The sequence below is a fragment of the Pteropus vampyrus genome, unplaced genomic scaffold, assembly GCF_000151845.1.
Source record: "Pteropus vampyrus isolate Shadow unplaced genomic scaffold, Pvam_2.0 Scaffold2, whole genome shotgun sequence".
Classification (NCBI taxonomy): Eukaryota; Metazoa; Chordata; class Mammalia; order Chiroptera; family Pteropodidae; genus Pteropus; species Pteropus vampyrus.
The window spans coordinates 26,835,878-26,848,720 of record NW_011888783.1 but is presented as its reverse complement, the minus strand read 5'-3'; the positions used below and the strand labels follow the sequence as shown (position 1 = coordinate 26,848,720).

The window sequence follows — 12,843 nt, the reverse complement described above, 5'->3', positions numbered from 1 at the left end:
AATGAATGAATGAATGAATGAATGAATGAATAAACGGTATGTTTTACATTGATTTAAGCATATCATATGTACCAGTCAGGGTTCTCAAGAAAAACAGAACTAATAGGAGATTATAATAGGAGATTTTACAAAATAAGATATTTATTTTAAGGAATTGGTTTATAAAATTGTGGGAGCTAGCAAATGCAAAATCCACAGGATTGGCCAGCAGCCTAGAAACTCAGGCAGGAGCTGATGCTGCAGTCCTGTGTTAGAATTTATTCTTCTCCAGGTAACCTCAGTTTTTACTCTTAAGGGCTTCCACTGACTTGATGAGACCTACTCACATCATTAAGAGTAATCCCTTTTATTTAAAGTCAACTGATTGTAGATGAGAATCACAGCTACAAAATATCTTCACAGAAACACCTAGACTAAATGTTTGATTAAATAGCTTACCCAGTTGACATATAAAACTGGCCATCACATCCTGTATCAAATTATGTTCATAGAAACAAAAACAACCGCCACCACAAAAAAACTTGTCACCAAACTAACAAATATTACATAATGAAAGCCCAATAAAATAGAGTTAGCCTAAAACCTGTACCCCAGTGCCAGCCAGGTACTGGCAGCACCAAGATGCTAAACATATTCATTGCCCTCAAGGAGATAGCTGTCTAGTTCGGGAGACAGTCTGGTAGACAGATAATTACAAATGGGTGTAAAAAATGTTATTATCAAGATGTGGACATAACTTGCTTACTGCTATTTAGAGTTGGTAACCTCTAAGTGGTCAGAATGACCTTGGTTGCCAGAGAGAGTGTCTGATGTCAGCCAGGCTAATATTACAACCTTAGCTGCTCTGCAGAGGGAGTTTCAAATACCTTAAATAAATGGCCTGTGAAATAGCCAAAAGGTCTTAATGCCAGCAAATGTCTAAACACCCAAGGCAATATGGGTATTGGGGGAAAGCTGGGCCAGGCAGTTCCGCTGCTCGCAGCTTTTCCTGAATGCCAATCAGACACCCCAGTCTTGCTCAGCTTTAGATCTGAAGTCATCTGGGCAAACGCCCCAAGAAACTGATGCCTGGGAAGGCAGGTTAGAGACGTGGGTCTGTTTGCTGCCTTACCAATCGTAAATGAGGCCCTGGGCTAACTTCGGCAACATTTATAATTCTGGAAGAGCAGCACTATGTCCTGTTTCCCTTCCCCACGTAGATGTGAGCAGACCACAGGCATCTGTTTACTTCAATAGTGCTGATGGCTTTTATAATGTGCATGTTCTTCTACTTTCCAACAATATCTGTTGTCAAAGTAAAGATAGGATTTAACATAGTTAGCTGCTGATGCAGTGCTGATGCCATGATGGGGTGGTCAGATTTACCTCTTGTCTCCCGCAAAGAAATGTTAAGACTGTACAATTAAGTGCCAGTGTCCCCCTGAGTTCTTATGCCAGTCCTGTCATTAAATCCAATGTAATGGCAAGATTCCCAAACCAAGGCTGCCCTATATTAAATTTGCCACTGAGACTCGTGGAAGAGTCTCATGGGTGCAGAAAAAGCAGCAGAAATAGTAAGATGCCATGTTAAGACTTCAGGATCTGGTTGGTCAGAAAAGTATTCAAAGACTACAACCTGAATCGTAGCATCTGGAAGGAAAAGCCTCAGATCTCATTGGGGTTCTCTCAGAAGGGCGAGGTTGGAAGGAGACATGGAGGAGCTCTCATTTTTTACTGTTTACACTTCTACATTGCTTAAAATTATACAAAGTATGTATGTATTATTTTTGTAAGGTATATATATATATATATTTACACTGTGTGTTTACCTCCCATAGTTACATTTCTTTCTGTCACCACATATTTGACCCCTTTTACTTCATCCTGATGTGGATTTTAAAAGCGCTAGCTATACAGGATAATTCACTCAGAACAGTGTCGGCCTGCTGGGGTCCCTGGGTGAGAAAGTCTAAGGACCCCGCCTAAACCGGAAGAGTGGTAGATGGCAGTGGCCATCTAACTGTTTATTTGCCAACCCAGATCTAGCTTAGGACTGACACACAGTTTAATTATCATGCAGAGCTGCAGCTGGAGGCGGCTGGAGTGAGTTGGCATCTGCTTTTGCAGAGCACAGTTTCTGCAAATAATTAACCACCAGAACTCTTGATTCTCTCTAATTAATGAAGAGGAAGCCTGGAATCTTCAAAGTCCACGAATGTCATGCTGCCATTGTGTCAGGATTGATCTCCTTTGTTCTAAACCGAAGAGTATGCCTCTCCTGCCTCTCCTAATTCTTTATAAATTGAATTTTTCTATTACTAGTTGTGACAGCTAAGTAACATGACTTCAGAATTTCACCCGCAGTTCATGCCAGTATTAGAAGCCTGAATAATAATAATTTTTTTTAAAGAACCATAATGGAACGAGCTCTCTGTCTCTGCCCCAGAATTAATCATTATGAAGAAACACCTACTGAAAGGAGGGTCGTTAATTAGCTCTAATGGATCTTGCTAGGTGGAGTCAGAATTATTGGGAAGTCTGCAAACAGTGGGAAAGAAGAGATTCCTCCCTTTCTCTGTCCATCTCCATGTGATGCTGGAATTGGAGATGATGAGACTTTGCTTCCGGGGGGGCAGAGAGTATTGATGAAGGCCACAGAAGTGTTTAGGTGTGTGGGGGAGGCTAAAGTGTTAGCCTGGAAGCCTGACAACACTCAATGTCTTAGAGAAAAAAAGAGTGGAAGTCAGCCTATCCCTGTTGCCTTATCTGAGCATATAATGAAACCACCACAGAAGCTAAAGTCAAATTCAATTAAAACCTAAGTCAAATTGTGTCATTCCTTAGCTCCAAGGCTTCCATGGCCCCATCTCTCTAAAGGAAAGCAAAATTTATACATCAGCCTATAGATGGGTCCTACTCATCTGGTCACTCTTTCCTCTATGACCTCATTTTCTCTACTTTCCTCCTTATGACTCCATTCCAGGCACACAGGCTTCCTGGATTGTCCACCAACACTCTAGGCATGCTCCTACCTCAGGACCTTTGCATGGCTATTTATCTGTCTGTAGAACCACTTTCCAGATATTCATTTGGCTCCCTTCTTTGTCTTTAAGACTTTGCTAAAATGTCACCTTTTTAATGAGGCTGACATTGACCACCCCCTGTAAAATGGCACTTCTCCACCCCTAGCACTATTCTTACCCCACTATATTTTTCTCTTACCTCCTCACATACCATATAATTTTCTTATTCATTATGTTCATCTTTAAATATTTGTTTTCTCCACCTCTCACTAGACTCTAAGCTCCACAGGAATGGAGATTCTTGTCTGTTTTGTTCACTAGTATATTCTCAGCACCTAGAACTGTGCCAGTTCAATAAATATTTGCAGAGTAAATGAATTAGTCATCACACATTGGAGTGTTTGCTGGTATGTGTGAAGACTGCATGTGTCCATTCAAAATGATTGCTCAGACATCTTATAATGGCTGGGGTATGAGCTGTTCCTTTTTCTTTCTCAAGTATCTGGATGAAGTACTGTTGTTGCCTTGGCTGCCAAACGTTAATAATTAAAGCAAACAGTGTGATCGAAGTTAAATATTACTTGAGGATTTTTTTTTTTTCTTTTTCAGTGGCGTCTGATAGAAGGTAGGGTGGGACTGTCCAAGAATTATACTTTTATGGGAGGATAGTCGGTTGGTTTTTGTCCCCAGAAGTCTGTGTTCTTGCTCTTTAAGTCCACAGAGTATGGGAGGTCTCTAGAGACTTTGTACAGCAGAAATTATCGTTGTTGGTTAGTGGGGGAAGGTGCGGTGGCGAGAGGTTCTTGGTGTAATTCAACTGACCTTACTAAGGGGAAGCATTCGTAGGCACCCAAGGTAGAGGCAAATCTGCTGAGGATATAGGGCTAGAGCCAGAGCAGAGAGCTTTAGGCAGGGAGTTGCAGGGAATTCCACATCTATGAATTGTTCCCATCTCTGTGGATCATTTCTAAAGCCTCTTGTGCCATTCATGCTTCCCAAAAACGAGGCCATAATAGATTCCTGCATTAGCTTCTTTCCACCAAAGAATACCAACTGAGTCCTGCTTGTCTCTGTGACTTGCTGGGGGTTAGGTAAATCTGGCAGGGATTGCTGCGTAGACAGATCAGGGCCTTGGGAAGTGAATAGATCCAACCTTCCATGCTCTACTTAATCTGTGCCTCATATCCATGCAGTCTTTAGTACAGAGGGGCTGACCTCAGAGATAAATGGGTGTGCTTTCAGTTGATAAGCCACCTGGTGCTGGGCTAAGTGATGAGTCATGAAACAGGTTCTAGCCCTGATTCTGCAGCTGCTGGTTGAATGACTTTGGCCATTCATCTCCTTGCACCATGGTTTCTGACTCAATCTTCTTAATACTTTACAAAATTCTTTCTCATTTATTCCTCTGCATATAGTGATAAAGAAGGAAAGGCCCAGAGATGTCAAGGTACTTGCCTAGATCACACTGTTATTAAGAGGTAGGACCACAAATATTAAAATTAGAACCACTATATGACCCAGTGGTTCTGGGCATATAACCAAAGGAAATGAAAACAAGATATTGAAGGATATGCACTCCTATGTTAATCGCAGCATTATTCACAATAGCCAAGATACAGAAACAACCTAGTGCCTGTCAATGAATAAATGGATAAAGAAGGTGTGGCATATGCATACAATGGATTATCATTCGGCCAAGAGAAAGAAGGAAATCCTGTCATTGGCAACAACATGGATGGAACTTGAGGGCATATGTTAAGTGAAATAGGTCAGAAAGAGAAAGAAAAATACTGCATGGTATCACTTATAAGTGGAATCTAAAAAATAAAAATAATAAAAAAGGCAAACTCATAGAAACATAGAGTAGAAAAGTGGTTGCCAGGGGCTGGAGGGTAAGGGACATAGGGAGAGATTTGTAAGAAGAAAAAAAAAAAGAACCTGAACTCTCCCTGCAAACCTGGTTTCTATCCACAATGCCCTTCAGGTCAGAACAACATCCACCCTGTTTTCCTCTTGAAGTTAGAAATGAAACTGGTGTTATGAGTAAAACGAGATTTTACCAACTCAAAGTGGATGATTATTAAAGTGGCCTCCCCATTTAGAGGATGCTCAGAGGTCAGAGCTGAGAACCCGAACTAAGTCATTATTGTGTTTTTTAGATATTCTAAATTCAAATTCCAAGGCTGACATAGAGCATCCCTTCAAAGCCCAATCTGGCATAGTGCTCTGGTTCTAAATAGCAAAATTGACCTTCCCTCTTATACTCATATTCTAAATTATTCCGAAGATTCTTCCGCCTAGACTGCTCTGACAACCAACCTGGAGCAGTCTCCAGGACACTCCTGCTGATTTACAACTGCAATCTTGCTAAAAGGAATGGAAAAAAGCCAGATGACTCTGTTAGACAGAATTACTGGCATGAAATCCTAACATCGCTACAACGTGACATATGACTGACTGCGTGACTGCTCTTCCTTTCTTATTTCACTGAAATAGGTCATTTGTTAGAAAACTGAGGAAGCCTTGTTCCTCAGCCCCCATCCTCAAAGGAGGAAGGAAGACGGCTGCTTACTCTGCTGCTTGGTGTGTGCCTGCATGTGGCTCCCCAAAGCCAGGGCTGGACCAGCAAGCCTTTTCTGGTTAAGTTCCCATGTCAGTGGTTTGTCTTTGATGAGTGTCTGTGACTGCTGTGTGCAGAGCCCTTCTGTTTCCTGACTTTATTGAAGGAATAAAGACTGGGCAGGATGCAAGCAGTAAGCTCCAGCTGCCCCCTGCTTAAAATACAATGATTATAGTTTGACAAAATATTATCTAAATGAGGAAGGGGGTCCCTTTCCTTCATATTAATTCTCTCTCAGAAGCTTGACCCATGCTATCAACTAGTCAACCAAGCAGTTGTTGAAACTCCCCCGTCCCAACCCATTTTGCACGAAGGGAAGGGAGCAGAGAGAAGTAACGTCTTACAAGTTATTAAAGACTTAGCTTGGAAAATAAGGTGTTTGTTCATTAAGAGTGAAAAACTCAAATAGCTACAGGGGCCAGATGGGCAATGTGAATGAATGAGTGGAGGAATGAAGCTGTTTCATAATAGCATTTTAAGATACATTTTTGTTTTGTTTTGTTTTGTTTCGTTTTGACACAGATACATATTCCTTCTACAGAAAGTCCACACTTAACGTCGTCAATAGGTTCTTGGAACTGCGATGAAATGACATATAACGAAACCAATTTTATAATAGGTTAACTGATAAACAAGAGTTAAGTTCATATGGCATCTCTTCAACGTTATAATGGAACAGCATTGAATGAAATTATGTTATTTGAGGAACTGTTGTATATTTAATACACAGGAATATTCTTTCTTCCACAAAATCAGAGTCCTGCTAATCTATCTTTAGTTTTCACATTTTTAATAGAGACAAGGGTATCTTCTTCTACTCTTCTATAACACAATAGGGTAAGTGCTGATTCAAATGGCAATCGACAGCAGGATTCAGTGTTAAGAGACAGTTGGAAGTGCTACAGGAAATGGTGGGGACTATGTCCAGTTAGAGAGCTGTGGGTTATCACAACTGAGTGGCTGCTTACCAAATGCCAGGCTGCCTTATTGCTGAGTGAAAATGAAGGCCCAGAATACAACTTCGAATGCTTCTAAAACACTATTCTTCCCCAAACAAGTCACAGAGCATGTTGCCATTTCTGTCCCTCAGATTTCTTTAGGTTTGTGTTGTCCTTCTGTTTCCCCCAAGTGAGTGAGAGTCTCCTTGATGAAGGCTGAGGGTTTTCCCTCTTTGTCTGTTCACAGGGATAGTCTGACCTCTTTGCTCATGGTTGCTGGGCAGCGATTACTCCATGTCATCATTGGGCTCACCATGACGAAGAGGACACACTCAGTACAGTCTGGTCAAAATTATGCAGGGTAATGCACCACTGCATAAATTTTGATTAAAGCAGAAGTATCTCCAAAGTGACATCCAGGCATCATTTAGGTAACTTTGAAAAGGTCTTTGCGATAGATTGCAAAATGGCCACAAATACCTTCTTTCCTTGTGTACTGACCTCTGCCTCTCCCCCCATTAAGAAGTCTATGTCTTCACTCCTTGATTCTGGGTTTTACTATAACTTGTTTTGACCACTGAGATACAAACAAACATAAAACAAGTAGAGACTTGAAAAGCACTAGCATATTGAGACATATCAACTCCTATTGCCCTGGATCCATGAGACCGCCAAGAAAATAAGCTCAAAGCCCCAGCAGACAACCTGTTAACCACCAGTTGTGAATGAGGCTCATCCTAGACCAATCACCTAGCTTAGAAGAAACTTGCAGAAGAACTGACCAGCTAAGCCCAGCCCAAATTTCCAGCCACAGAAATGTGAACTACTAAATGATCATGTCATGCTGGCCAATCCAACTGAAAACCGGAGTCTGCCCACTGCTTTCATTTTTCTCCATGCTGGGGTAATGATGATTACGCGGCTACATGGGAAGGGTGCCTGTGAGGTGAGACCACAGAAACGATGCAAGGCTATATACCAGTTCCCTCCTCCTCCATTCCAAGTCAGCCCTCTGATTGAATCCCTCTGATAACAAGAGCGACCTTCGAAGGCAGCTGCTTACTAAGTCTACTTTTATTTTTAGAACTGTCTTTTTTACGCTGATCCCAATTGTTTCCCCTGTGACGTCAACCCATTGTTCTGGATGCGGCACAAGGAAAGTAGAACAGGTCTACCTTTGTTCGTGAAAGTCCTTCATATTCTTGAATGTAATGACCACAGCATCTCTAAGTCTTCTCTTGCCTGAACTTCTTCTTTTGTTCCTTCAACAGCCTTTCATGGGACATAATTTCAAATTTCTTGACCACCCTATTTGCTGTCCTCCACATGGGCCCCAGTATATCCCTCCATGTGGTGCTCCAGACTGAATATAGCTTCTCACTGTGGTCTGACCCCAACACAGTAAAACAGACATGACTCACTTCCTCATCCCAGATGACACCTGGTTCTTTGTGTAGCCTAGGATCACGCTGACTTTTAGAGAGGCCCATATTGTACTCTGTTGACTAAAACTCTTGAGAATTTTCATTCAGACTACTGCAAAATTATATCTTTTACATTCTGGAATTAGAGTTATGCCACAACTCCAATTTTCAAGATCTTTTGGCAGTTTCAATGGTTATTTCAAAATATGTTCCCAAAATTTTCGAAACTTCTCTCTTCAAGGGGTGAAGCCTAATCCCCCTCTTTTGAGTACAGACTGGACCTAGTGATTTGTTCCTAATGAGTAGAATAAAGTAGAAGTGATGGAGTGTGGCTTCAGAGACTAGGTCATAAAAGGTACTGTGACTTTCTTCTGCCTCTTGGATTGCTCTCTCTGGAGGAAGGTTGCTGCCGTGTCTTGAAGACACTCATGTAGCCTATGGACAGGCTCAATGGTAGGACACCAAGGGCCAGTGACCACAGCCATGTGAGGCACCTGATTGGAAGCGGATCCTCTAACCCCAGTGCAGCTGCATGAGACACCCTGAGCCAGAAACACCCAGCTAAGCTGCTGCTGAATTTCCGAACCAAAGAAACTATGAGATATTTAATGTTTGTTGTTTTAAGCCATTCAGTTTTGGTGTGGTTTGCTATGTAGCAAGAGTTAAATAATACATCTTGATTCTATGGTTGAATAACTGTCTTACCCATCTTCATGTGGTTCACACAAGGAATAAACATGCCCTTTCTATGTTTATCAAAAACCTCCAACTGATACAAATTATAGGTATAACAGAGGCCTTGGAGATATTACTGGAAGTCTTAAGATTAGCATTGGTTCTCTACGCAGCATCCTTAGATAAGATCCTTTAGCTAGATCATAATCAAGCCTGTTGTAAGAGGGAGATACCACCAGACATTGGGAGAGAGATTTAAATGGAGCCTTGATGAATTATATGAACTCAGACAGGCCCAGATGGATGGCAGGTGGAAGCATATTGGATGCATACAGATAGATTCCTATGCATTGGTAAGATTCAAGGGACAACAGAAAAACAGCTAGCTTGCAAGCTTTTAGGGGAAAGGACTGTGTTTGTCTTATTAACTGCCTCCATCCCAGGTATGGCACAAATGCTCGGCAACATTTGTTTAATGAGATAATGAACAAATGGAGAGTGTGTGTAGGTGAAGAGTAAGAGAAGTTTAGCTACGGCAGCTAGCTGTATTTGAGAAGAGTTTAATGGTCAAAATATTTTCCTGAGAGTCAATTTTTCACAGCTGGCGAGGGATCATCATGTGTCTGAGCTTTGAGCAGATCTCAAGCAGGGTTGATACTTGGTAAGATAAGGAGGTGCAGAGAAGGCTGAGGGTAATGAACTGAGGCTCCTAAATGTCACGTAAGGTAAGCATAAATTAGTTAAAGCTTGGCAGCCTCTTGAAGAATTATTTGTCCTAGGGAAAATCTCATCAGGGGAATGGCTAACCTGGAAAGGCAAAGGCGGGAACTGTGCTGGTAATTGAGCTTAAAAGTCAAGGTTACCAGGTTAAGCCTAGATCTAAGCTGAGAATTTGCACAGATGAACAGAGAATACAAGAATGTGAGTGAGAGAAGAGACGGCCGAGAGGCATACAATATGTATGAGCCATGCATGGTGTCTATCTCAATTTCGACAACGCCTTTGTTTCTGAAGTGTTCCAGAATTGGACTGCGCACATTGGGCATCAAGCCCCAGCCGCAGCACATCCTTGCTTCAGACTCTTTTTCTCTGACCGAATTCTCCAGTCCCCAAGACTTTTCTGGAAGCATTAGTTTTCCTGAAATGCAGATATGGGTCCTTAGATTACAACCCAACTCGAAGTCTGGTAAGTCAAGTTGTGTTTAGTGAACAGCATAGGTTAAGACAGGACTTGGATTAAAACACACTTTCATGGATGCAACTGGCTACTTTGTTTATGAGATTTCTATTTTTATTGATCAGTACAACAAAATTTATTTACTGCTTTAATTTAAGTATGGCTCTAAATGTTGGGAACACAAAAGTCAATAATATAAGTGTCCTACATTAAGAGCCTCATAGCATAACAGGAGTTCAAAATCTCTGGGTGTGAGTGTGTGTCTGTGTGTGTGTGTTATGATGCAAGAACTGAGAGTGAACAGTGGCCTGTGGAGCTGTGTGGGGAGCTTTGGAAGAGAGTCGGGGAAGCTCCACCAAAAAGGTAATGCTCAAACTGAATCTTGATGGAAGAAATCTAGAAGAGCACTAGGTAGATGAGATCACTCTTCAGATCTGAAGGTATTGAAGAGCATGATGGGTTTGGGAAAGAATAAATACTTAATTTGGCCAAAGCATAGGGTATATTTATGAGATGAAGGGAGGGATGGAAAGGTGGCATGAAGGGAATAACAAGAAGTGGAAAAGCAGGCAGTAGTCTTCAGATCTTGAAGAATCTTGACTACCAGACTAGGGAGTTTGATATTTATCTTATAGGTGATGGGGAACCATGGAGGATTTTAAGCAGAAGAGTGATGCATTCTGATTTGTAATTTTGAAAGATAACTTATGGCAAAATGTTGGTGAATTGGATACAGGGCGATTGCTTGGGAAGTTATTACAGCAGTCTAGGCAAAAGTGGATGAAATGTAATGACAGTAGACATGGAAGAGGAGAGGATCAACAATAGGTCCTTAAGAATCTGAATGAACAAGGCCTGGCAATGACTGGTGGTTGGTGGATGACTGTAATGAAGAAGCAACTAAGTAAGCCTGGGATTTCCTGCTCAGGCACTTGGTTGAAGTAATTTGATACAGCAGAGCTGTACGTGTTGATGAGCTTTGTGTTATTAAGGAACAAATCAGTTTTAATATTATAATTTGACATATCTACCAATCTCCTCTTGGAGTCTCAATAAAGGTAAGAAAAAGAGAAGAGGTCAACATGTAGAGAAGATTATGATTCAAAACGGATAAGTGTAAAACTGAATACTAGTAGAATGAAGGACAGTCAAGGGCCTTCTTCTGGGACTTCCAGTTGAAAATAGTTCTCTGGGCTGGACTGGCAGGCCCACGTGCTCTGGTGACATGCGGGTGCCATCACTGTGAGCTGGCTGCATGGATCCCCAGATGACCTTGGCCTATAGTTAGCTCTCACAATCAGCTATGGCTGGTTTCCAAAGCAGCAGCAACAGCAGCTGACAACTTTAAAAGTATATTTTCTTCTCTGTAAAGAAGTGCCCATAAGCAATACATTTCCCAAGAAGCTACTCTTCCTAGTTTGACGAAGGGCTTCTGTGGCAGAAAATATGCCAACAGTTTCCATAAGGCCATTTTTAAAAAATTAATTGCTTTCTCTTGAGTCAAAATACCTTGAACCTCTTGGGTAACTTAGAAAAATCAAAGTATAAGTTCTATCCCCGGAAAATATGTCAAAGAAATGCCTGATTGCATGCTTTATTTCATTAGAGAAGATTTTCCTCTCTTCCATATCACAATAAAAGCAAATAGAATATAAGGATTCCAAGGCAGAGAAGTTATCTAACCCTAGCAGAGTAGAAGTCAATGCCTCCTCTTGGGATTTGAAGTTGGAATACAAAAATCTAACTTTGAGACTCTCAGATAAGAAATTCTTACAGTCACTTGGAGTTCGTGTCAAAATATCTTGTGGTAAGTTTGCTTTAGTGTATGGTAACTGGGGAAAATATTGAGAGATTGCAGTAATAGTGTTTGTAAATTGAACTTTAATACCTGTACTTATTCCAGCAAACACTAGAGGGAGTAAGTCAGATAGAGGAAAAATGCTACCATGAGAATGAACAGGAATGAGAGGAGAGAATGCTGAGGAGGAAGGCATTTCTGCATTTCGCTAAGGCACAGCATTTTACTTAAGTAGACACTAATCTTTATACTATGACCAAGTGACTTTATGTTTGAAACTCAATACCAAAAAACTTTAACTATGATCGGCTTAGCTTCTTCAGAATCCACAACCATTACTCTCTGACCAGAATCTATATTCTGTTCATTTCAGGCATTTTGAAAGCCATTATGATATAGCTCTATCTGTGAGTTTTTAATTTTAGAGAACACATTTTTTGGATTAATAACCTTTTACAGATATTGGATTTTTTTTTTCTTACAGCACTGATAGTCATACTGCTAGTGCTCCAAGTGAATAGTGATGATACAAGGTGTTTTCAGATACTTATAGGAATAAAATGTGCTCTTTGTAGATATTTAAATCGAAAGCCTTCCCCTCTTCATTTTCTCCATAGTCCTCATGAATTAGCTCTAAGACACCATTTTACAACACACAAACACTGAGGTTAACTGGCCCAATGTCATGAACATGTCAATGAGAACTGATATTTATTCTTCTTGTTGAAATTCCCAATTTCTTAGTTTCTTTGTGCCTCTCGAAAATGCAAAAAGAGCTAGTGAAGGCTAGAGTGAAATCACTAGCTTTAAAAAAAAATTTTAAACAATTAATCACTATAATCAGAAACAAATATCTTTAAAAGTTTCTTAAGAAATTATTCAACTGAATATTAAAATATTTGACTGAATGATGAACTAATAATTTTATGAAATATTGTCCTTAAATCATAGCAGATTTTTGAAACACAACTGTTAAAGCATGTGTGAATTCAAATGTAAGAAAAATCACAACAAAGCATGCTAAGTTAATAAGGATCTGCCCTTTTACAAATGGTGGGGTCAGCCTCACCTGGACATTTACATCAAGAGAATAGAAATAGCATTATGAATTTCCTAAGACCATGTCTGTCAGAAACGATCAATTACACTGACAAGGAAAACTTAGCTCCGAAATTTGGGTTTGCGTTTGTTAGTCATGCATTATACTAC

The 12,843-nt window shown here is 40.6% G+C and overlaps 1 protein-coding gene and 1 long non-coding RNA gene across 9 annotated transcripts in view; one reads left to right on the top strand and one right to left on the bottom strand.

Moving 5' to 3' along the window:
• ITGB6 (integrin subunit beta 6) overlaps positions 1 to 12,843 on the bottom strand; it is a 122,161-nt gene that overhangs the window by 108,960 nt on the left and 358 nt on the right. The window lies entirely within an intron of this gene.
• Positions 3,608 to 12,841, top strand: LOC111738841. Its single transcript, XR_002779987.1, has 3 exons — positions 3,608 to 3,627; positions 4,660 to 4,662; positions 6,808 to 12,841. It is a non-coding gene; the product is annotated as an uncharacterized LOC111738841 (long non-coding RNA).